Genomic DNA, 16606 nt, shown 5'->3' with positions numbered 1-16606 from the left:
CATAAACTGCAAGCACATATCAAGTTTGCTTGTAAGTGGCAAACACATATCAAGTCATAAGATTACATATTTACAGTCAACCATAACAAATGGAGGACTGCATAATCCTTCAAACATTGGATCATAATCTTTTTTGCTTATCCCAATGCTCAATAAATTTATACTACTTCATGTAATCAATTCCAATTATATTAACTAATTTAACATAATGTATGCAACCAGCTCAATAGCAAGACAAGCTGATTACTCATTTTATATTTCAGCATAATGATGTTAATAGCTAGACTCATCTCAATATTCTCCCTGCTGCCCAATAAATAGGGGGAAAATACCATTTTGTGGTACAGGTAGTCCTTGACTTACAACCACATTTGGGTTACATGTTGCTAAGAAAGGCAGTTGTTAAATGAATCATGTCCAATTTTATGTATCTTTTTTTTGTTTTTTTGCCATAGATGTTAAATAAATCACCTCAATTGTTAAATGAATCTGGTTTTCCCCATTGTTGGAAACCAGCCGAGAAGGTTGCAAATGGTGATCTTATGACCCTGGGACATTGCAACCATCTTAAATACATGAAGATTGTCAAGCGTCTGAATTTTGATCACAGGACCCTGGGGATGCTACTACAATAGTAAGTGTGAGGACTGGTTGTAAATCACCTTTTCAGTGCCGAAAACAACAGTGCTGGTTATAAATTGAGGACTACCTGCATTAATTTCTCATTGAAGACCTGTAAGAAAATGTTTAATATTATTTATGACCCTCAGCTCTTGATTGGTTAATACAGAGGATTGTAATTCTTTATTCCAGAGTTCTTACAAATTATTATTATACATCTTAGCAATACTGTTCCACTCCTTATAAAAAAATGGCAGACTTTGAGTTACCTAAGCCATTTTCCAACTCTGAGACCAATTTGGGCATTTTAATTACCGTATATACTCGAGTATAAGCCGACCCGAGTATAAGCCGAGGCACCAATTTTTGCCACAAAAACTGGGAAAACGTATTGACCCGAGTAAAAGCTGAGGTTAGAAAATGCAGTGGCTACTGGTAACTTATAAAAATGGAAAACAATAAAATTACATTAATTGAGACATGTTTTAGAATATTTATTTTAAAGAAAACCAGTAAACTAGCTCTGTAAATTTAAAAGAGGGTAAACAAATTAACAATATTAACAATAAATTAAAAAGTAAAAAAAGTAGCTCGATCAGGAACAAAGCTAAAACCTAAGAGTTAAAATCCTTCAAAACTGGATTCCTTCTCATCATTAATTGGATTTACATTATTGTTCTGTTTTTATATATGCTGTGAGCCACCCTGAGTCCTTGGAGAGGGATTGCATACAAATCCAATTAAATAAATAAACAAACAAACAAACAAATTAATAAGTGTATCCAAAGAAGAGCTTCACCATTAGCTGCTGTGAGGTTATCAGCATAGAAAACCAAATAGATAGATAGATAGATAGATAGATAGATAGATAGAAAAATAGATAGATAGAAAAATAGATAGATAGAAAGATAGACAGATAGAAAAAGAATTCCTGTCTAGCTCTGCCTCATAACACATTATTAGATCCTATCCAAGCAAGGACAGCAACTATCACAAAATACCATTTTTTAAACAGTTTAAATCCTTTCAAAGGAGGGGGAGGAGAATCTGACAGCAGGGGGCCTTTTTAATCCGACTAAGGGCAATGCAGAGAGAGCAAGGAATAGTTACTCACCATTGCTTTTTCCCCCTCTCGGTTGGAGCAAATGGCTGCCTCATTTGCTTGAGCCAGGGAGAGGAACTACGGCGTGGGAGAGGGGACAAAAGCTGGTGCCTCCTCGCTCTAGCTCAAGCAATGGCGCCCTCGTGTGGTGATTTTGTCAATGACCCGAGTATAAGCCGAGGTTGTGTTTTTCAGCCCATTTTTTGGGCTGAAAAACTCGGCTTATACTCGAGTATATACGGTAATGCTTGTGCATCTATGCTTTAAACTTTCCCAATATTTAAAGATACAGTATTTGTATGATATATTGAATTAACAAACTGTAATTATGTTTTTAAAGTTACTCCATTTATATCTAAAGCATAACTGTTTCCCATTGTTAAGGAGTGTTGAAGTGGCAGCATTTTTAGTAATGGTGGTTTGTGTAAATTATTCAAATGTGAACTAAGAGTCAAAAATCAGACTGTTCTTTTCCATAAGAATTCTAGAATTAATCAGGTCCATCAGCAGATCACCCATAGCAAATGAGATGATTGTGGCCATTACTTTGTTAGAGTTTGCAGCAATCCAACCAGCACACAAGTAAAGAATTCAGCATGATTCATTTACAAAAAAAAATTCTTTATACGCAACAATATAAATGATGATGCATGTATATAATACACATGCAGCAGAATCCAGATGCAAAGAATCACAGAAGCTATATCACAGAAGCTATATAATACAGAGGCTATATTTGCAAGAACAAAGCAACTCTTAAATACAAATCACTCAAGCTAAGCCACGCCCAAGCTCGGAGCAGTCTGAGTCACCAAACAGTCCCCACTGGCTGACCTGTTACCATGTCTATTCCAATTCATGAATTCTCATACACCGAAGAAATATAGAAATATAGAACTAAGAGATATAGAAATGCTGAAGAATGACCTGCAGTGTTTATATAAGGCAGTCACAAAATATTAATAGGTGGAATAAATCCTATAAAGAGGAATGGGACAAAACATCTTAAGAGTCCCTATAAAGAATGGAGCAACAGGCACAAAAGCTATCTGAACTAACTGCTTTTACGATGAATGGTTAAATCTAAAGCTTCATACGGTTTTTGCAGTGAAGACAGCCTCAATGTGACCAAGACAGACATGACCCAAGTGTGACTTAGTTTGAGGGTTGTTTTTTTTAAACGTTTGGGGTTTTTAAATTTTGTATATAAAATACAAAATACAAATATTTAAATATTTGTATTTTGTATTTGAACGATTCTTTTTATGTAGGGTTTTTTAAAATTGTGTTTTGCTTTACCCTGTACACCACCCTGAGTCCAAAGAAGGGTGGCCTATAAATGTAAGTAAGTAAGTAAGTAAGTAAGTAAGTAAGTAAGTAAGTAAGTAAGTAAGTAAGTAAGTAAATAAATGTCGACAAAACAGTAATAGCACTAACACTTAGACTTATATACCACTTTACAGTGCTTTACATCCCTCTCTAAGCGGTTTACAAAGTCAGCATATTGCCCCAACAATTTGGGTCCTCATTTTACCCACCTTGGAAGAATGGAAGGCTGGGTCAACCTTGAGCCTGGCAGGATTTGAACTGCCAACTGCAGGCAGCAGTCAGTCAGCAGAAGTAGCCTGTAATACTGCACTCTAACTACTGAGCCACCGAGGCTCTGGAAGATATTGGAAGATGGATATAATAGATTAGAGAGAGTGGGGAAAGTAGAGGCAAGCATAAATATGATATGGCTGGATTAAAGCTGATAGGATGTCCAATTGCTGAGGGAGTCAGAGGCAGTAGGAAAATTCAGGGCTAAAAAGATGGCAAACTTTTAAGAATTGAAATTTCAAGGATTGTGCAGTGACAGACTGGGGATCAGAAACTCAAATGGACTGGAAAGCTCATTTTGCATAAGAATAATATCAGATTTTCTATTGACAAGAAGACAAGAAAATCATAGAATAATTGAATAGCCATAATTACAAAAGATTGTGATCCTGCTGTATAGGACGCTGGTGAGACCACATTTGAAAATACTGTGTTCAGTTCTGGAGACTTCACTTCCAAAAAGATATTGATAAAATTGAATGGATCCAAAGACGGGCTACAAAAATGGTGGAACGTCTTATGTATAAAACTTATCAGGAAAGACTTAATGAACTCAATCTGTATAGTCTGGAGGACAGAAGGGAAAGGGGGGGGGGCATGATTGAAACATTTAAATACATTAAAGGGTTAATAAGGTTCAGGAGGGAAGTGTTTTTAATAGGAAAGTGAACACAAGAACAAGGGGGCGCAATCTGAGGTTAGTTGGGGGAAAGATCAGAAGCAAATGTGAGAAAATATTATTTTACTGAAAGATTAGTAGATGCTTGGAACAAACTTCCAGCAGATGTAGTTGGTAAATCCACAGTAACTGAATTTTAAAAATGCCTGGGATAATAATAATAATAATAATAATAATAATAATAATAATAATAATAATAATAATAATATATTAGATTTGTATGCCACCCCTCTCCGAAGACTGGATAAACATATATCCATCCTAAGAAAAAATACAGGAAATAGTATAAGGGCAGAGTCAGACTAGATGGACCATGAGGTCTTTTTCTACCGTCAATCTTCTATGTTTCTATGTTTCTATGATGTCAAAGGGATTGGATGCAAATCCAAAATGACAGAAAGTTCTTGATTCAAGTCCAATAAATATTAGGTGATCCACATTTATATTATAGCAGAATGTCAGAAAGCTGACTTGTAAAACTTTGTTCTTAAAATGCCTCCTCCCCCACCCCACACACCCCTGTGCTAATTATAGGGCCTGGAACACTACAGTTGGAAATAAAGCTGCATCTGGCACAATGAGAACCTCTGGCCTTCAGGAAAAAAAAATAAAGCAGGAGACAGACTATATGCCAAGAAAATTAAACGCTTATAGAAAATACTTTCTTCAGTTGTGTACATGGATCCCACAGAATGGGCAATACTGAAATAACATTAAACAATATATTCTGCAAGCAAAGATGGAAAAGTTTTATTCAGTCAGCAAAAACAAGACCTGACGTGAACTGTGCCTCTGATGACAAACTCCTGCCTGCAAAATTACAATTTAAACTAAAAGTGGAAAAAAAGCAAATAAAAATATCACACCACAGAAAAAAATATGACAAATATCTTTTCATACAAACATAGGCATGCCACAAGATTAAGAAGGCAAAGTTCTTAAGCAGCCAAAAAGAATGGATTCAAGAAATACATAAAATAATTCCTAAAAACTGATTGTACATACAAAGTATTAATCACTGAACTATACAGTCAGACCCTGGAAGTGCACAGAAAATATTGCTAATAGCAGAATGATCAGAATTGATGAAATTCCAGCTGAAATGTTTGAAATCTTGCAAAACCATGTAATTAAATTGGCATATATGGTTTCCAAGTCAGTACAGAAAAGATAAACATGAAAAAGGGACTGGAAAAATTCAATTTATATTCAATATCAAAAAAGGCCAGGGACACAGAATGACCAAAGTCCTGAATAATTGCACTTACTTCATATGCTAATCAGAAAATCCACAAGATTTTAAAATAACATATACTGTAAAATGAAACCTGCCAGATGCATAAGCTGGATGGAGAAGAAGCAGAGGCACACAAGATCACACTGCTAATATGTGATAGATATTTGAAAAAGCAAAGGAGTCGTATTCTATTTTTATTTCTGATTGTATACATTATAATAAAACATGTCTGTGCAGGGTCATTTTACCTGCAAACTGAAAGATTTCTACAACAATTAGACTAGAATAGTTAAAATACCAATTGGTTCAGAATAATAATGGGTATGTGCCAGCAAGACTGTATTCTGTCACATAATTTATATAACCTGCATGCAGAATACATTATGAGAAATGCCAGACTAGAACAAATAGTAACTGGAATTAAAATTGCTGAGAGAAATGTGAACCGATATGCTGGTGTTACTACTTTGATGGCTGGAAGTGAAGAATACTTATGGAAGAAGAAAGAACAGAGTACAAATGTTGCTATTCGATATTTTAAAAAGCTAAGATTAGGCAATGCCCACCCAATGCAATTGAACTGTAACTATAATTTCTTCCTAGACTCAAAAATTCACTGGAATGCTGATTTCTGACATGAAATAAGAACCCGTCTCCTACTTGGTATAAAGGCTATGAAATATTTAAAACAATTGTTAAATTGCACAGGCATCACACTGACAACAAAGCTACTATTATCAAAAATCATGGTTTTCCAGCTACAGCTGGAAACTACAAAATGAGTCCTTTCAATTATGGTGTTGGAGAAAATAATTAAGAAAATACCGGACCACAGGAAATGCCTATAATTCCATACTAAATGAAAACTATTTGCTGCAGCACTAATACAAAAACTAAAGCTTAAACATTTTGGATACCAAATGCAAAGGCAAGAGACTGGAAAAGAATCCAATGACTGCAAGAATCAAAGAAAACAAACAAACAAACAAACAAACAAACAAACAAACAAACAAACCTGACTGCTGCTTAGGAGCCAATCCTGGAGAAATGATGTCCATCACATGATGAAGTATTAAACAGCAGTAATTAAAAATTAACCACCAAGTTTTCCTACATTTGATCAAAATGATTTTAAAAAAGTAACACAAATTCTGCATTTTAAATCTGTTTGCATGTCACTATGATCTTCACAGCAATGAAACCTTGCTGGCTTTTTCTTAATCAAACTGCAGACTCCTTTCCCCAAAGAAAATACAGTAGTCCTGAGTAACTGGGGAGCAAACTTAAGTAACTGGGATGTGGATCTCCAATGCTAAGCGAGGTGGCTGCAAAGCATGACATCACGTGACTACATTACTCAGCAATGGCAACCCTGGCATTCCTGATTGGCAGGTTAAGCAAGGATTGTCGAGGTTGTTAAGCGAGTCCCAGGTAATCTGCAAACAGAGCGGCAGACGGGAAAGATGCAGTGTGAGGCATGGCAGAAGTGCATCCGGGTTCAAGGGTGGCTATTGCCTAGCGCAGGAAAATGTGTGACCGGCCTCTGAAGGTTAGCATTGAGTGTGGCTGGCCAAGAGTTGGCTACTGCCAGGTGAGGGAGGGTGGGCGTGAGGCTGGCAAGGTATGGACTGTGTGGAGCTGGCAGTTGCCACATCAGGGAGAGTGTATGAGGAACTAGTGAGATGTGGCATGAGCGTGGCAGGGCTGGGGGTGGCTGATGCAGGGTTGGGGGAGACTTATAACCCCAGAGCTTCTTGCAACCTTTCCTGCTGGTTTCCCCATTGTTTTTGCTTGTGGGAAGCTGACAGAGGTCGTGAACCTCTGGTCATGTGACAAGGGTAAATAGCAACTGTCAGTAGTGTGAGCCAGCCACCAAGTGCACACATCACAATCAGTGATGGGCCGCCAGCAGAACGGTCATGTAGCGGTTTTTGGGATGCTCATGCAGCTGTGCACCCCTAACGTATGCACATGTGCTCCCACATAAGAGGGGGCTTCTGTGCATGTGCAGAAAGTGAAATCTTGTGTGAAGATGCTCATGTGAGTGAGATTTTCCTGATTTTCCCTGATTTTTTGCTTCTGCGCATGCATGGAAGAAAAATATCGGCAAAAATTGCCGAAATCTCGGTTGGGTGCACGTCCTCACATGAATTTTACTTGCTGCGCATGCAGATAAGCCAAATCTCATGCCGACGGGTGTGCCCGCTTGATTTGCCCACGATGGCCTTGAAGGGCGCACCATTAGCGCTGAAGACAGCAATCCTTCGTTGATCACAATCCCCTGGCCACAAGTTGCCAGGGTGACAGAAACTTCCAGGACCAAACATAAGCACTCATTGCTCAGCATCCATACAACATCAATCATTTGGCAAGTGGTCATTAAATGAAGACCACCTGTAGGGCATTTTCAGCAGAAATCCTACTGTCACTTAACTGCAGAAAGAACAAAATGTAGCAGAGAAAGAGGCATGTTTTTCCATAGCAAGAGGCAGAGGAGTTTATCTCCTTTCCCAAATACCTTTTGCAGAAAAAAGCAGCAAACCACCAAGGTTATATACTTCTTTCAAAAGCCCAGTAGGAGTTCAAATCTTCCAATTTTTCTAAATTTACTGTGGGGTTTCAAAAGTTGAACAATAAGTAAACCTTGGAAACATATTCTGCAGCATTGGGCAGATTACCTGATCTGGCAGAAAACACGATACTGTCAGACTAAGTTCTAAGCCAAGGAAATCTTTGGTGGAGTTCTGACTATGAACTTTCTGTTTGACTTGCCATGGCTAGCTGTTTCTTTCACTAGTGAGACACCTCTTTCCAATAGAGCTGCAGCTATTTGTTTCCTTGGATAAGAACAGCGATGCAGTGGCAAACCTGGCACACAACATTTTACTTCACACCATTTTGGGGACATATAGTATTTCTTTCCTTGGATTTTAGGCTTAGTAGATTTAGAAATCAGCACAAGCAAAGAAGCCCTGGCCACATATCCATCTATTTTGGATCAACACAAGCATAGTGATTTGAAATAGATAGCTACGTGGGCTGCTGTTTTCTGGTTAACAATCCTGAATAATGGAGGGTTCAGAACAATCACTGGCATCTTTGGCTGTATAAACAAATGTCAAGTTACCTTCATATAGCACACAGTGATCTGTTCCATGTCTCTTAAATGCTGACTCTGGGAACTGAATTTAACTATTGACTTTCTCGTTGCAAATACTGTTTTAAAAATCACTGCTTTGCAAATACCTTAAATATAATGCCGTAGTTAACCCTAGTATAAAAGCAATGACTTTCAAAGTGGGGAAAGTGAAAGTAACATACTGAAAAGATAAACTGATCAGTACCACATTTTTTATTTCATACTCAGTATCTAGGAGGGTTTTGATATTTTTTGTAAACCTTTTGTAGGTTATGATTGGATATTTATTCGACTTCTATGATGCCCAGTCTCGCCCATTTTGGTTTACTGTATTCTGATTTTTCATATATCCTGTGGTAATGTAGTAGAATGGGAAAAAATAGAATAATTTGCTATTTTTCTGTTTTGTTTTGGGGATAATTCTCCTCACTGTGTACAATAGGAGGCAATATATGTAGATCATCATGAGAGAATTTAAAATATAGCTGCCATGTCCCTCTTCAAATTGTTCCAACAAAGAAATAATTTTGAAAGTTGGAGCGGGAAACTGAAATTCTCCTCCAGTGGGAAGACTGAGACTCAACCCCGACAAGATGAAGTGGCTGTGGGTTTTCCCTCCCAAGGACACTTTCGTCTGACCATCCATTACTCTGGGGGTGGGGGGAAACTTTTGACTCCCTCAGAGAAGTTCTCCAAGTTGGGCGTCCTCCTTGATCCACAGCTGACTTTGGAACATCATCTTTTGGCTGTGGCGAGGGGGGCGTTTGCTCAGGTTCGCCTGGTGCACCAGTTGTGGCTCTATTTGGACAGGGAGTCTCTATTCACAGTCGCTCATGCTGTTATCACCTCGAGATTTGACTACTGCAATGTTCTCTACATGGGGCTACCTTTGAAGAGTGTTCGGAAACTACAAATTGCAAAATGGAGCCGTGTGAGCAGTCACAGGCCTTCCTATGTACGCCCATGTTTCGCCAGCACTCTGCATTGGCTGCGGATTGGTTTCCGGACACAATTCAGTGTGTTGGTAATTACCTATAAAGTCCTACATGGCATCAGGCCAGATTACTTGCAGGACCGCCTTCTGCCACGAGTCCCAGTGACCGGTTAGGTCCCAGAGAGTTGGCCTTCTCCAGGTCCCATCAAATAGACAATATCACTTGGCAGGGCCAAGGGGAAGAGCCTTCTCTGGGGTGGGGGGGTCAGCCCTCTGGAATCAGCTCCCCCCAGGAGATTCGCACTGCCCCCACTCTCCTCGCCTTCCGCAAGAGTCTTAAGACTCACTTATGCCGCCAGGCCTGGGGTGATTAGATCTTACCCCCTGGCCAACGAATGTCTGTATTGCTGTTGTCTGAATGCGTATAATTGATTTTAACATATCTGGGGATTTTAGATTATTTTGTTTAGTGTAAATAATTGGATTTATCTATTGTATTCCATTGTTCTATATTGTAAGCCTCCCCAAGTGCTCGGAAACAGGTGGCATATAAATCCAATAAGTAAGTAAGTAAGTAAGTAAGTAAGTAAGTAAGTAAGTAAGTAAGTAAGTAAATAAATAAATAAATAAATAAAAAAAATCAGATTTCTATCTGTAGTCTTGATAGCATAATTGACATATTACATGAGCAATAGGATGATGTTCAAAAAAGCATTGGATTTTACCTTCTGAGTAAAAATTGATTATGTTGGATCAAATTTGTGAGGAAGGGTTCAGATTGATATTACATGACCTCAGTTGGCAAATTTCATTCTATTAGTCTACCGTCATGTTACAAATTTGAAGTTTGCCAAGGTGAAACTTTCTAGGGAAAAATAGTAAAAGAAAAAGAAATTTAAATGATTTTATTTTTTGCAATTGAAAAAGAAGAGATCAATCTAGATGTAATTATCTCCATAAAATCAGAAATCAGGAATAATACAATCACTAAAATATGATGAACTACTCTTCAGAAGATTTATGCTACAGGTAAATTTAAATATATTTATTTCAATAAATGAATGTTAGCTTCTTTATATGCAGTTGTATATCATAAAAGGATAAAAAGTCCCTTTGGAAAAAAATATAGTTTTAGCAAAGAATCCTGATATAAACACATATGATGTTCCATGAACACGTTCAGGTTCCACAAAAATCTTTCACAGAACAAACTATAGAATTTCAATGATTACTAATGTAATCACACATTATCACACCAACACAAACCAACCTGTATTATTAATCTTGGAAATTTGTGGTCTTCAGAGAGATATACTTCAATAAATGAGCTTAAGTTTGAAATGAGACATCCTTGATTTCCTCTGAGCTTGGTTCACAGAGCACCCTCAGGTATAATGCAGTTATGAGAGAATTTGGAGCAGTGATGGTGAACTTATGGCACGGGTGCCACAGGTGGCACACGAAGCTATATCTGTGGGCACGTGAGACATGGTGCCCTAGGTCAGCTCCAGCGTGCATGTATGTGCTGGTCAGCTGATTTTCAGCCTTCTTTTCTGCCATTTTAACTCTCCTCAGGCTTCAGGAAAACCTCCTGAATCCTGGGGATGGTAAAAAATGGCCCAATGGGCCTTCTGGAAATCTGGAGGCCTCAGTGAGGCCTGTGCGTATGTGTGTGTGGGCAGTGTGGAGGGTTGTGCACATGCGCAGGGAGGTGCGGGGGAGTGCGCAGGGCAGTGTGAGCTTCTACTTTGTTAGAGTTGGTTGGAATTCATCAGATTGAATGATTAATGCAGAATTTGGAGCAAGATGAGGTACAGGGAGAGGAAAGCCAAATGTTAGTCCAAAGCAATCATGTAAACAGTAACTATCATCCACAGTTCTTGAAAAATAAATTAAAACTTGTTACATAAACAATTATTTTGTTAAAAAAGGGAATTTAAAATGTATAAAGCTTTATTACAATTAGCATTTCTTTTCTTCTATCTAAATGCCATTTTTAAAAATTTTCTGCATTGAGAATGTGCAACTGCACATTATCTAAAGATACATGTTATCATTCTAGAAATAATAAACCCTGCTTGCTAAATATGTGCTAAGAGATTCAGAATTGGATCTTAAAAATGAGGCACAATTAGTATCAGCAAAAAAATATTAAAATTATAGAATAATTATAATTATGATTGTTTTAATTATAGAATTAAAATAAAAGAATAAATGCATATTATAGATCATAGATAAAGTCTATGTAACTATTCAATAACTTGCACATTTTAACACATAAGAGAAAAACAGGACTTTACTTAATTCCAATGAAATGCACTTAGCACACTACTAAAATAAAAATGTTTCATGTATATGTGTAAACATTCTGGATAAACATAACAACGATAATTCAGAAAATACTTAAGATACAAATATTAATAAATCCTGGAACTTCTCTTTTAGGTATTATGGATAAATCAATCAAAAACCAATTTGGGACGCTATTTCTTTACATAGTGACCACTGCGAGGATTGTACTTGCTAAGCACTGGAAAGGAATGCAGACTGTTGAAGAATAGATTTTAAAAATTGACTGAATTAGTAGAGATGGCAAAATTAACTGCCTTGATTAGAGATAATGGACTAGATAGCTTTGAAGCTGAAAGTAGTTTGTGGACTTTCTACATGTTAGATACAATAACAGATGATTAACAGAAGGATTCGAGGGCTAATATAATATTTCAGTTAATCTGTTGACTGTTGTTTTTTAAACCTCTTTCTCTCTATGTGTGTGTGATGTAAACAAACAATAAATGTTGGGTTGGGTTGATTATAAGATATAGATTTCCTCATCTGAAATATTTGTTTACATAATATATTTTTCTTGTTAAATAAGGATGAGAAAGTTTATAACTATTTGCAGACCCTTTATATAAGAGGAGCAGAATTTAGGTTTATTTATTTATTTTTTAGCATCCAACCAGGGATGATCTATGTACGTATTTAATGTTGGATATTTGAGTCCTCCCCCCCTCTTTCTTTTGTACACAATTTTGTTGCTGTTGTTGTTACTGTTGGATTTTCAGTTTTTTTCTATTTTGTATTTTATTGCCATTGATAAAATGTAATGTATTTAAAAACAACCAAGGATTCCTGTATAATTCTTTTCTCTTGGTCTGGCTAAGGCACAAAGTTAGATTATTGTGAGATCAACAAGTATAGGAATGCATCTACCCTTGTATTACTAATGTACATGCAGAAAGTACATAAGTAAAATACAGTCCCCAAATATTTCTTGAAACAGAACTGCACAAAATGCCTTCCAGTTGTATTTACCAACTATGGATATGCAAAACGTTAATGAACCAGAAATTTTGAGGGCCACCTGTATATGAAAACACTGCCTAATAATAAAATATGAATCATTTCTAAAATAAGATTATGATATTATTCTATTTTAACATGCTTCATTTAAATGTTACTTTCAATAAATGGGCACAAACAAAAAAATTATAACAATTATTAAATTAAATGAAGACAGAGATTTAGAGAGCCCGTCTAAAACAGGCTTGAGGTTGGGAGGAGATACTATCAGGTTAAAGCAAAATGTATGACCATATGGAAGCCTTAAGGCTTATTGTTCAGCATTATATTTTTCCAACGGCCTTAATTTTATATTGAGATAGTTTACTCTGCAAACAAAAACAAGGAAATATTTGAAACTTTGAGACATTAATTTTGTCTTAATCTGATATCAAAAATTCCATTTTAAAAATTATCCATTGTCTAATTAACTGATTAGTGATATCATTAATGGAAGCTCCATTAAAAAACCCATGGAAATGCCTACATTACTCAACAAAAGCTATTACATTCATTGCTGACGTGATATAGTTCTACTAAAGATTCTTTCTCCTATTTTAAGAATGTAAATTATGAAGTGGACATCATGTTCTCTAAGTCAAAAGTAGGTTTAATAGCTGAATCAGAAAAGTTTGCTAATTTTAAAAATCAGACTTTAATACTAATTTGTATTTATATACATCTTACTATTAGTTACAATTTCTAATATAGAGCATTTTTAAAAAAAATCCAAGTTCAGGGGAAAAAAGCACAGAAATACTAGTATTTGTAAATTTTGACAATACTGTAATGTATTTGCTTTAGGGTACTTACTTGAGGAGTCCTTGGTGTCTCTGACCAAGCTCATTTCAACCCTGAGCTACAAATTATTTATTGCCTGAAATTTACAGTAATTGAACCAATTATTAAATGGATTAATTTTAATTGAAAGTAACTGACCAATATTTTTTTGTGTACAGTAAAACAATAAATCTTTAGAAAAGTTTTCTATTATCCAAGTGTGTAGAACAGAGGAAAACCAGCGAAAAATATAAGAATATTAAACCTGGGGAAAAATACCCTAAGGGTACACAAGCACTTATTCTGCAATTCTTCCATTAGTTATTATTACTTTGAGCTTCTAATATAAAGTGCTGGCTTTTACCCATAAAATCCTATATAGCTTGATTCCAAATGTACTGTATGGACCATCTCCTCCAAGTGGAATCTTCTTAGGTTATGCTTGTCTTTGCGGAGGAAAGGTGTAGGGTTCCCTTCCTTCATCATATAAGGGGCAAACACAATCCTCCTCTCTCCATGATTTGGAACATTGTGTTCCAGTTCCAGTCTTTGCATCCTCCCGTATGATATTTTACAAGGAAGTTTATATTATTTAATTACATGGAAAACCTTTATAGTTTCATGGATGAAGACTTTTATAGTTCTGACTTAGTATGGAGGAACTCCCATAATACTGCTATTGTTATATATTGCTGAATGAATGAATGAATGTGTGTCTGTTTTGTTGCAGTCAGCCAGATGTTCAGACTGGATTTGTCTGCCTTCTGAGTCTTTTCTAAGGATCTGGGACAGACAGATGCAGTATTAAATGCTGTTAAAGATATTGTTACTATTCCATGTATAGTTTCCTTTTGCATATGACTCTTACTGGAATTTGTCAATGCCAGTGGTGTTCAAATGGTGTTCCAGTTGTTTTTTGATTGGATTCTGGACTCTTATTCCTATTGGTACTACCTTTGCTTTCTTTTGCAACAGTTGTTCTACTTCTATTTGCAGGTCTTTTTACTTTGTTATATTCTCCAATTCCTTTTCTTGCATTCTGTTGTCTCTGGATATTGCTATGTACACTAGCCAGACTTCTTATCAACAATTGTTAAGCCTGGTTTGTTATGTGGCAGGTTTCTGCCTGTTTGAATTCTAAAGACCCAGAATACTTTATTATTGTAAAGTATCTGAAGTCATATGAGCTAGGCATTATGGATATTCAAGAATATTTTAAATGTACCATAAATGTCAAATCCTTAGGTACAGCATATTGTATGTTCTTTATTTATAGTTTAAAGAATTAATCTCTCAATAGGCATTGAATTTTCAATACAGAATCATACTAAGAGTTTGGATTATAGATCTATAAAAGTAAACACCATGGTAAATTATAGAAGAAATTCAGAAATGGTGGTAATAAATGCAACCTTTTAAGCCTGAGATATTGTTTATTAATATACAAGTGTTAGAATTTTTGGAGATCTCCTTATATTTTTGTATTATAATTTTAACAAGAGTATTTTAAGAGAGTGAACCATGGATCTTCTGTCCCCAAAAGAAAAAAAATGATGTAAAGAAAAGTTCATGATTCTTGAAGGGTTAACCTCAAGAAAAAAAAGCCAAACTATCAGTGGATTTCTGAAACATTTTCTCAAACTAGTCAGAAACCAGAATTTGAGTAGTTATTTATCAGTTATTTCTGTGAATTTTGAAGTTTCTCAATTTTCTGCGTTCATATTATTAGAACAGAAGTAGCTATTTTTCACTACAATTGCATAAATAAATTGTATTTATAAATATATGTATATATGTCCAAAACAATTTTATTTATTTGGTTCATGTCTTCTGGAATTAAAGAGACCCATTGAATTTTATGATATGTCTATAAACAATATGATAAAAATGTCCACAGTTAATAAATAAAAAAAAAACCACAATAACACACAACAAAACATCAATAATAAAAACTTAAAAAATTAAAAATTAAGATAAGCAGTAAGAAATTAATATATAAACTTTTTCTGAATCAGTAAATTTCTAAATGCTTTCTGGAATAGTTCTGTAGTTCCTGAATTTCTATGGGGAGGGCTATTCAAGTACAGATTCAGCTACAGAAAAACAGTGCATGCCTCTGCCTGATTCAGTTTGCAGAAATGGAGACTTCCAATAGGTTAATCTGGGATTATGAATCATGCAACCTAAAACTGTTGAAGATGGTCCTGCAAATATGCTGGTACCCATCTATGTAAGTGTGCAAAAGTTAAAACAGCACTTTAAGTGTCTCTCAGAAGCACCTGGGAGCCAACACAGAGCCCAAAATACAGGTGTCATGCAGACCAACAACAACTGAGCTGCTGCGTTATAGATCAAAATATCAGATGATCTTCAAACGTAATCTCACATAGAACCCATTACGGCATTCCAAACAAAAGTTACAGTAAGGGGATCCCAAATCTTCAGTTATATGAGTTTGTGTATCTATTAACTGGTACCAAAATTATATGACACCCCTCCATGGAAATTTTCCCTCCTAGGCCAATCGGGAATATTCATATATAGCAGTTTTAGTTGACTGGACTCTTTTGGCACAATATGTAATAAATTTCAGAGTTCCTTTCACTATTTCATTGGTTTGAAGACTGTGGTGCATAGCTTCCAAGAAACGGTCTTTTGATTCTTATGGTAAACTGATACACTGGAATAATGCAGCAAATATTTATTATATGGAATTCATAGGTAGACATTGGGATTTATAGTTGAGATTTATAGTTTGGGTTAATAGATAAAAAGTGTCTCTTTTTTTTTGTTAAAGGACAAATGTTACCTGCTAAATAGTATCATTTGATCAGTAGATATTAGTTTATGCCTCATTCAATAAAACATGCCTAGGTCTTATTGTGTTTACATGGTAAAAGTTTAATAACACTTGGGTGTCCTGCTGGGATACACTCTGGTCCACCTAGTCCAGCAGTCTGTTTTCACAATGACCACCCAACTGCACAAGAAAAGCTATTAATCCCCCAGCAGATGGTTTTCAAAGACAGTCACACTCTCTTCAGGGCTAATAGCCATTGATCCCATGACTTTCATAAATTGGTTCAGCCATTTTTTGAGCTGACCCAACTGACAGCACACATCTCAGGGTAGTGTATATATTCTAAAGTTGAATTACATATCATGTTAAA

The 16606-nt window shown here is 36.0% G+C and overlaps 1 protein-coding gene across 4 annotated transcripts in view; it reads right to left on the bottom strand.

Moving 5' to 3' along the window:
• The window catches only part of MBD5 (methyl-CpG binding domain protein 5), a 177398-nt gene that overhangs the window by 146712 nt on the left and 14080 nt on the right, over positions 1 to 16606 (bottom strand). The window contains exon 3 of one of the 4 annotated variants that reach the window (XM_070731498.1): positions 10037 to 10176. The exons of the other annotated variants lie outside the window; for them this stretch is intronic. The gene's annotated coding sequence lies outside the window, so the exon portion shown is untranslated. The remainder of the gene's footprint in view (positions 1 to 10036; positions 10177 to 16606) is intronic. 4 annotated transcript variants of the gene reach the window in all.

The sequence above is a fragment of the Erythrolamprus reginae genome, chromosome 1 (assembly GCF_031021105.1).
Source record: "Erythrolamprus reginae isolate rEryReg1 chromosome 1, rEryReg1.hap1, whole genome shotgun sequence".
NCBI classification, from domain to species: domain Eukaryota; kingdom Metazoa; phylum Chordata; class Lepidosauria; order Squamata; family Dipsadidae; genus Erythrolamprus; species Erythrolamprus reginae.
Note: the sequence above shows the minus strand (reverse complement) of the source record. Positions and strands in the feature narration are given on the sequence as shown.